We start from the raw sequence: 8474 nt of genomic DNA on the forward strand, positions 1-8474 counted from the left end.
GAAACGCCTCAAAAAAAAGTGGAAACACCTCAACTAAATCAAGTTTTTAAAAATACGGAAACGCCTCAAAAATTTTCGGAAACGCCTCAAAAAAAAGAGGAAACACCTCAACTAAATCAGGTTTTAAAAAATACGGAAACGCCTCAAAACTTTTGCGGAAATGCCTCAAAAAAAAGAGGAAACACCTCGACTAAATCAAGTTTTTAAAATACGGAAACGCCTCAAAAATTTTGCGGAAATGCCTCAAAAATATTGGGAAATCCCTCAAAAATATTGGGAAATTCCTCAAAAATAATTGTCAGGTGAAAAGCGGAAACCCCTCAAAAATTTTAGGAAACGCCTCAAAATAAAGAGGAAACCCCTCAAAAACTGGGTTTTTAGGGATTTCCGTTTTTCTTGCAGAAATTGTGGAAACGTCTCAAAAAAATCGGTTTTTGAGGGGTTTCTGCTTTTTTTGAGGCATTTCCGTGTGAGACGTTTCCATGTTGAGGCGTTTCCATAGCACCAATTTGAGGTAAATTTATAATTAAATTAATTTTCAAAAGTTAACATGAGCAATAGCGCTGATATTTTCATCAAGCTCTATTATTTATGATTGACCGGCGATAGTTAAATTCGACGGGGAATAGTTGGTTATAATGTTTAGGACAAAAGCAAAAAGAATGTTTTCTCGTTCTAAATTTGTTGTTAGTCCCTACATTAGTGTTTTTTTCTAATATGGAGAACGAAGCTCCGGGACCATTAAGGGAGGGGGGAAAGCTGGAATGGTTTCTTGGGTGGTTGAGAGAAGTATTCCTTCCAGGACAGGCGAAGGATCCCCTGTCCTCCCAGCTGTTAGAACTGATGAGGGTCAACCCAGACCGAAATATATTTTCAATAAATGTGGAACTAACATCTACTTTTTTACTCTACAGAGGTTTGGTCCATTACTAGCACTGAATTTTAAAAGTAAACAAAGTTGTTTGCATAGATCTGGTAGGTCCCATAACTCTGTCAAATAATAAAAACAAATACATTTTATCAATTCTAGACCAATTTTCTAGATTTGTTGCAGCAGTGCCTCTACCAGACAAGTCAGCTCGGTCAGTTGTGAACGCAATTATGACCAACTAGATTAGCCTGTATGGAGCACCTTCAACAATTAGGATGGATCAAGGAAAAGAATTTGACAATGCTTTACTTAAAAACCTGCTGAAAGGTTTAGATGTAAAAATTAAGATTGGCTTTAGTCACAATCTTCAATCTAACCCTGTTGAAAAATTTCACAGAACTTTGTGGGCACTTTTGAAAGCAAAAAAAGCAAATGAGGAAAATGACTGGGAATATAGCCTTCCAACATTGATATTATCTTACAATGCAATCCAACAATATTCCACTAATTCCTCCCCTGCGAGAATTTTTCTCGGGAGAGAATTGAACATCCCTGATTTGTCCTTTTTGCCAAAATTAGAACCCATGGACCTACGTTGCACACTGATAGAAGATAAGACTTGCCAAGAGAATGGGGCTAAAAGATGTAGATCCACTCTTCAAACTTCCCAGACTACCAATGGAAGCAGTGAAAGATTTGGCAGACGAGTTGTCACTGTTTGAACTTCCAGCAAGAACACTTGATGCTGAGCTTCATGATGAATTTCATTCTCAGAACTCTGAAACTCATCACCAGGGGAGGGTTCACCGCAGCTCATCAGAGCCCCCCATAATTCCTCAAAACTTGTCAAACTCGAGCATTGCAGCAAGCTCAGAAAACAGTGAAAATGACCCTTTCCAGTCGTTTGTCCGGTCACCTGGCTCAGCTCGGTCCTGTGGTAGCAGCCCTGAAGAATTATTTAGCAATCACTTCCAAGTAGAGAGTATAGAAGATGAGCTGCTTGATGAGATGCTACAAGACCCACCAGCAGAAGATGACATTATTACGGGGTCAGCAGCCAACCTAATCCTGGAGCCAGAACCTGAAAAAAATCCCAGATTCAGAAAGATCGGAGGATGAAAACCAGAATGAACCGGGTGAGAGGGATATTGAAACTATGGAAATAAATACCCCTGCCAGAGGACAAGAAAGATGAGAAACCAGTGAAAAGAAGGAGATATCAGGAGAAATAAATATCCCTCCACCCCAAACTACTCAAGCTTCGAGGCCTGGTGATAATGTTGAGGAGTCAAGGCCGTTAGATGGCAGCACCACTACCAATGTAGTAAGTGTAGTCAAAAAGTTAAGGAAGGAATTAATACAATTTCAGGTCAAAACTCAAAAATTGCAAAAGTGAGAAATTCTGTAACACTCCACCCTGGGCAAGGGGCGTGGGTATATTTAGTTGAAGAACCTTGGCAAGTCAGTGGGAATGATTTCATTTTTTCAATCTTGTTTAACACTATAGTTGAGAAGAATCTTTTTGATGCAAAATTTTCCCGAGGGCAGGAGTGTTGCATTCACCTGCAATTTACATGATTAACCATAATAATGATATCTTTGTTCAGATGAAGAGAGGCGAGAGATTGTGGGGAAGCTGGTCAGCCTGATGGTGAAGTACGAGAGCAAGCAGCCCGTCACCAGGGGAGTAGGAGCAAAGGAGTAAGCCAGTTGCTGTTCGTGGGCATGCTGGCGGTCCTGGGGGCACAGGTCTTGGCCAAGGACAAGTACAAGGTGGAGGCTTAAGACTGCTCCCAGCCAATGAACATAAAGATGTTCAACCACACGGCTCACTGCAAGTTCAACCCAGGAATTGAAGGGGTCCCAGAGAAGATTTCAATACTTCAGCATGTGAATTCCCAGACAGTGAATGGTTAAAAATGTCAGGTCACCTCACACCACAAAATGTATTATTGTGGCCTCTGGAGTTAAAATAAACCCATCCTTAGTGCGGAGCAAGAGCAAACAATCATGCGCTGAAATGGCACGCTTCCGACAGTTTGTGACTCCCCAGGGACAGAAAACAGAGACAACAGTGGTCCCTGGGCAAAGTTACATCATGGAGTTCTCATCTGGTTTCCAGACTGCATCAAACTTCGAGATAAAATGGCAGGGTACGGATATCTTGATAGACGGATCAATCCAGAAGGGCATAGTGACACATATTGGGTACGTCATACAGATCGAGACAGAGGTGTTCTCAATAGAAGGGTCAGAGATAGGAGCAATGTCGTCTTCAGAGCTTCTAGCCTGCAACCCGAGAGGTCCATCGCAGGGTTGTGTGGGAGCATTACATACTTATACTTGGAGTCAACCAGCAGACAGTTGTACCTACAAGAAAATTAGAGAAGTAGAGGGATTACTGGCTCCATACTATTTTGCATCAACAGAAAACAAGCTCTTTTATGAACTGAAAGGGGGGTATGCATTACCCATACCCTGCGGAGGATATAAAGCGTTCTCAACAAATGTGAAGGATATTGTTTTAGTGAGGACCTCAGAGATGACAGATGAATCCCAAATTGAGAGAATCAGAGCTCAGGATGTCAGCTACACGGCAGAAATCAGATCATTATCACTGTTTTTGAGGTTCACACTTGAGGTGGTGGAAGGGTGCAAGGATGCACTGGGTAAATCAGTGGTTTGTGCAACTGGTTTAGCAGCATCGCACAGAGTGGAAAATGACACTTTTTTGTTCCGCCGCTCAGATGTCATCTACCAGTATTTCTGTAAGAAAGTGATCGTTGAACTGGTGGAGTCAGAGTTTTGCTACCAGGGTGCTCCAATAAAGCAGGTGGGCAAATACAAGTTCATGAACCTGGAGAACAGGATGCTCTAACAAGACTCCCCTAAGGAGCCTTGTATAGAGAATTTCCCTTGCGTGTTGCGAGGGATAGACAGTTGGATTAGATTTGGTCCAAAAATGAAAGAAGTCCCGCCTCCTAGGACCGAGCAACACGGTAACATAGTCCTATCTCATCATGCTGATGAGGTAGGACTGTATACCGAGCAGGAAGAGCGTGATTTCAAGCATGTCTCCGGCCTGCTCCATTATAAGGAGCAGGTGACGGGGACGCTTGTACATGCCATCTGTGCCCAGGATGATGAATGTGAGCTGAACCCATTACCAGGAAGTCCATCATACTCCCTGTCCAAACTGGAGAAAGAAACAGTGGAGTTTGTGGAACTGGGATCTTGGGACTATTTTCTGGATAAGATCTTGGGACCAATATGGACTGGAGTATCTTACATAGGGATCTGCAGAGGAATAATTACTGCAGTGCATTACGATGCTTGGGCTGCAAAATCTGGGGTTAGGGTTTGCAAATCATGCAAGAAGACTGAGTCAGATGAGCAGCTGAGAACATGCAGTTTCTAATGGATCTCATGGGAGACTCACAATCAATGCTAATGAATAATAGGAGGGCTCCATCCCAAGAAGTAAGGTATACCTCAAGGAGAGGGAACAAGGAGAAGGTGGAGCTGGAGCCATCACTGAACCGTCACTGATCGCTGAAAAGATCAGGGAGGCATGTAATGGTAATGATCGGTTTGATCTTTCCGTGATCAGGGGGTATCACGCCCCCCGCTGTACAGACATAGAATTATAACGGTTTTATTTGTGTTTACGTGAATATTTGGGAACAAGCCAAGCTAGTTTACTTTTAACCCAAGTGACGCCGTCCGTTATTTCGGAGGGTGGGGTGCAGGGAGTGTCGGCCCCACAAGCCTGGAAAGCTAGGGTTAAAATCCAGGCAAGGGTGGAGCAAAGGATCCCAGAGAAAAGGCAGTTGGAGACCAACCCTTTCAATGTGAGGTGGAGGAATATCCTGAGCATCCTTCTACTGTTGACTATTATTTATTTCTCATCGATTGTATAGTATTTTCTTTCTCAATGTTTGTATAAAGTATAATAAATTGTAAAACCTTATCTTGGAATATTTGACCTTTGAGTTGTTGTATTGAATTTTTTTATCATATTCTAGACTATGTCTACAGGCAGGCGCTGAATTGCAAGGTAGAAGACAAGAAACTACAAACCATATTTTGAATGGCTGCAAGGTTGCACTACACCAATAAAGATATACTTGGAGGCACAACAATCTTATTAAAAACATAACTGGATTAATTGATATTGACTGAATTCAGATGTAAGTCGACATCCCGTCCCATACCCCTTCCAGGGGGAAGTACAGTTCCCCCCCAACTCCTTGTGCGTGCAGAGAAACCAGATCTATTAAGTATCCATAGAATGGAGGAAAAGATGGATATTTTTGAGCTTACTGTCCCATTGGAAACAAATATCAAAAATGCCAACGCTCAAAAGATGAACAATTATGAACATTTTATCACAGATATAACAACTAGGGATGAGTCTGTTCATCCTTTTGAAATCGGCTCAAGAGGATATATCTGACCATCAAATAAGGGGATTCTAAAGAAACAGCATAAGTTCTGCAAACCCAGTGTTAGTTTCAAAGCAATGTGTGAAAATCTATCAAGCCTTGAAGTACTGTCATCATACCACATTTTTAGAAAACGAAAAACACTAGACTGGGACCAAGAAACCCCTTTTCTGAAAACCACCTCTGAATAGCTAAACTACACTCAATGACTCATGCCAAAAGTCTTGTATTGCACCTGTTTTTTGGCAAACCCTGTCAATTTTGCTTTAGACAAATATAAATGATAAATATATACATACAACAGTTCCCTTCATGTCATTTTTTCCTCAGGAAGGATTCTTTTTTTTCTGTCTAACACTTGAGTTGTCTGGCACTCGATTCCCCCATAAAGGGAGAGACCGGCTAGACTTAGTTGTTCAACTGACAGTGCAGTCTGGTAGCCAGTCTCTCCTTTAAATCATACAGAATTTATAGGGAATAATTGTGATTTGTACATGACAATCTACAATTTGAGACTGATTAGTGATCATAAGTCCTGCATTATCATAATAATGTTTATTTTTAATTTTTTTATTCAATAATTGTCATTTTGTTATTTATACAATTTCTTTACTCACTCGAACAGCTGCCAAAACATTGTCAAATTGTCCCTGAACCCAGGTGATCAACCCATATTCTTGACCATCTACCTAATGTTAATAATAATAATAATATTGAAAATGTTTAACACTACCCTGTTAGACTAAACTTAGGACTTACATTCTGTTTGTTATATCAAAGTATCAAAACAATTTCAACATCAATTGTATTTCTGTTATAGACTTTTTTTAATTTAGGATGTAATAAATTTTGTTAAATCAGATCCAATAAAACAGTTAATATTTGCCTAAATTATATAGAGTAAAGTGAACCTTCATGATAATTTTTAGCTTATTAAATTTCAATTTCATATAAAAGCCGTTTACAATATGATCGATAACATATAACTTAGGTTAATAATTAATTCATTGACAACAAGTAATGAAAAACATAAATTGACAAAAACATTTGTTTTCAAATTCAAATTATTGGATTTATTCAAGGTTTTAACAGAGAGTGTTGTGTGCGAAAATGTAAAATTTTAAAAATGAAGAAAAACAATGCATTCTAGTAAAATGTTTATAAAAACATTATTTAAGACAATCTTGGATTGGAAAAATTTATCAAATAAGTTTGTAAGTAAATTGAAGGATTAAAAGATGATAGTTGACTGCAGTTAAAACCAATTATTAAAAAATCTGATCTTAAGAACAAATTATGACGGTTGACACAATTCACAATTTTTTATCTAATCCGAATTATCTAGATGTGAACTTTGATTTTGTCAAGAATTTTTGTTGGTTTTCTAAGCCTTGAAAACACTAGCTTTGGAACTCAAAATATTAACTTTTCAATAATATATCATACATCTTTTTTAATCCCACTTGTCTGTCATAGAAAGTCAAATTATAATGAAACTTATTTCATTAAAGTTTATTTTTATTTTGAGCAACAACTCTTTTGCTCTTCAATTTGGAGCTGTAGGTAATTGAAGGAAGTAAATATATTATTATTGAAATGCACTTTACTCTACACATTTTCTATTGTATTCTTTTTCACAAGAAATTATAAAAAATACCTTTTCCTTCCACAATCGCTGATAAACTTCATTCTGAAAAGCCTTCATTTTTTAACAATCACAATTGTAATGAACAATCATAGAATCACAAAAACATGGGTTTTAAAAATTTGAAGAATCTGTTTTATATGTGACTCCCATCAAGTAAATAGTAAAAAAAGGAATTGAGTCTCTGCCACAAACTCTGAGTTTCTAATCTCTATTTCTTTGCAACCCAATGTTATAGACCTTAGTTATTTCAAACTATGAATTCTGTTTAACCAAATAATATAAGTTTGAAATATTAGAGGTATACACCATCATGTTGATAAGATATAGGGATTAGAAGATTTGAGGTTGGGGCAAAGACTCATATCCTTTCTAAAATACATAAAACATAGTGCAAACAAAGTTATTAATTATGATGGTTTCTTGTTGAGCAATCAATGTTTTAAATTGATAAACATAATTTGAAATTATGTCTACAATCGACAAAGAAAGGAATCCAAAGAAACTTGCCCCAAATTAATTGTATTTATCTTTATATCTTTGCAACTTAATATTGTAGACCATTGATATTTCAAGCTATGAATTCTTTTAGATCTAATAGTAAAAGTTTAAAATATCACAAGTTTACATCATCAAAGAGATCCCTTACAAGTAAATAATAAAAATGTCCGACTATCCTGATCTGCAAATTGTAGTCTAGAAACAAATGAGGTTCCAGATGGAATAGAGAGTTTCATATCTGTACCTTAGAAAAATGTTTCAAGATCTGTGCAGCACTCTTATTTAGAAGGGCTTATTTCATATTTTACTAAAAATAGAGTATGCATAATACAGATGGAAGATTTTAAATCAATTGAAATATTTTGATCGAAGATCAAAAATGACCTTCGTCTACTTAGATTTTAGAAATTACTCTGGGAAAACAGTAAACTTATTAAGTTACCATGCTCATTGCTCACACAACTTTTAAAGAATTTGTGGACACCTTATTGAATAAGTACCCAGTGACAGTTTATCACAAAGTACTGCAAGTAGGTTTAGATATTTTTGTCAATGATTTGAAATCTTTGTCTTTTCCATCTTAAAAAAAATAGTTTGTTCATACTGGTTTGGAAAATATTGTTGGTTTAAAAACTGGATTATTTTTTTTACATTTTTTATTTATAATTCTGAATTTACCTAGTATATCTTCCATTTTTTGAATTGGTAGTTTTGCAGTTTTGCTGTAAAAAATGTAAAAAATTATTCATTAAATTCATAAACTGAATCTATAAAATTCAATCATTCAGCTAGATTGTTTGTTCTTTTTCCAATCATTACATCCAAGTTCTTTTCTGTTCCATTCTTTGTGTTTTTGATCATGAAAGGTTTCAGAAGTCATGAACAGGGATTAAAATTAGCATTAAAGAAGATTAACAATTTTTAATGTCCTTCATTCTAGAGAAAGGGCCTTCGTCAAAACAGTGATGACATGTGATGCATGTCAATATTTGTTAAAAATTAAAATAAATAT

Source organism: Eurytemora carolleeae, unplaced genomic scaffold (genome assembly GCF_000591075.1).
Source record: "Eurytemora carolleeae unplaced genomic scaffold, Eaff_2.0 scaffold1217, whole genome shotgun sequence".
Taxonomy (NCBI): Eukaryota; Metazoa; Arthropoda; class Copepoda; order Calanoida; family Temoridae; genus Eurytemora; species Eurytemora carolleeae.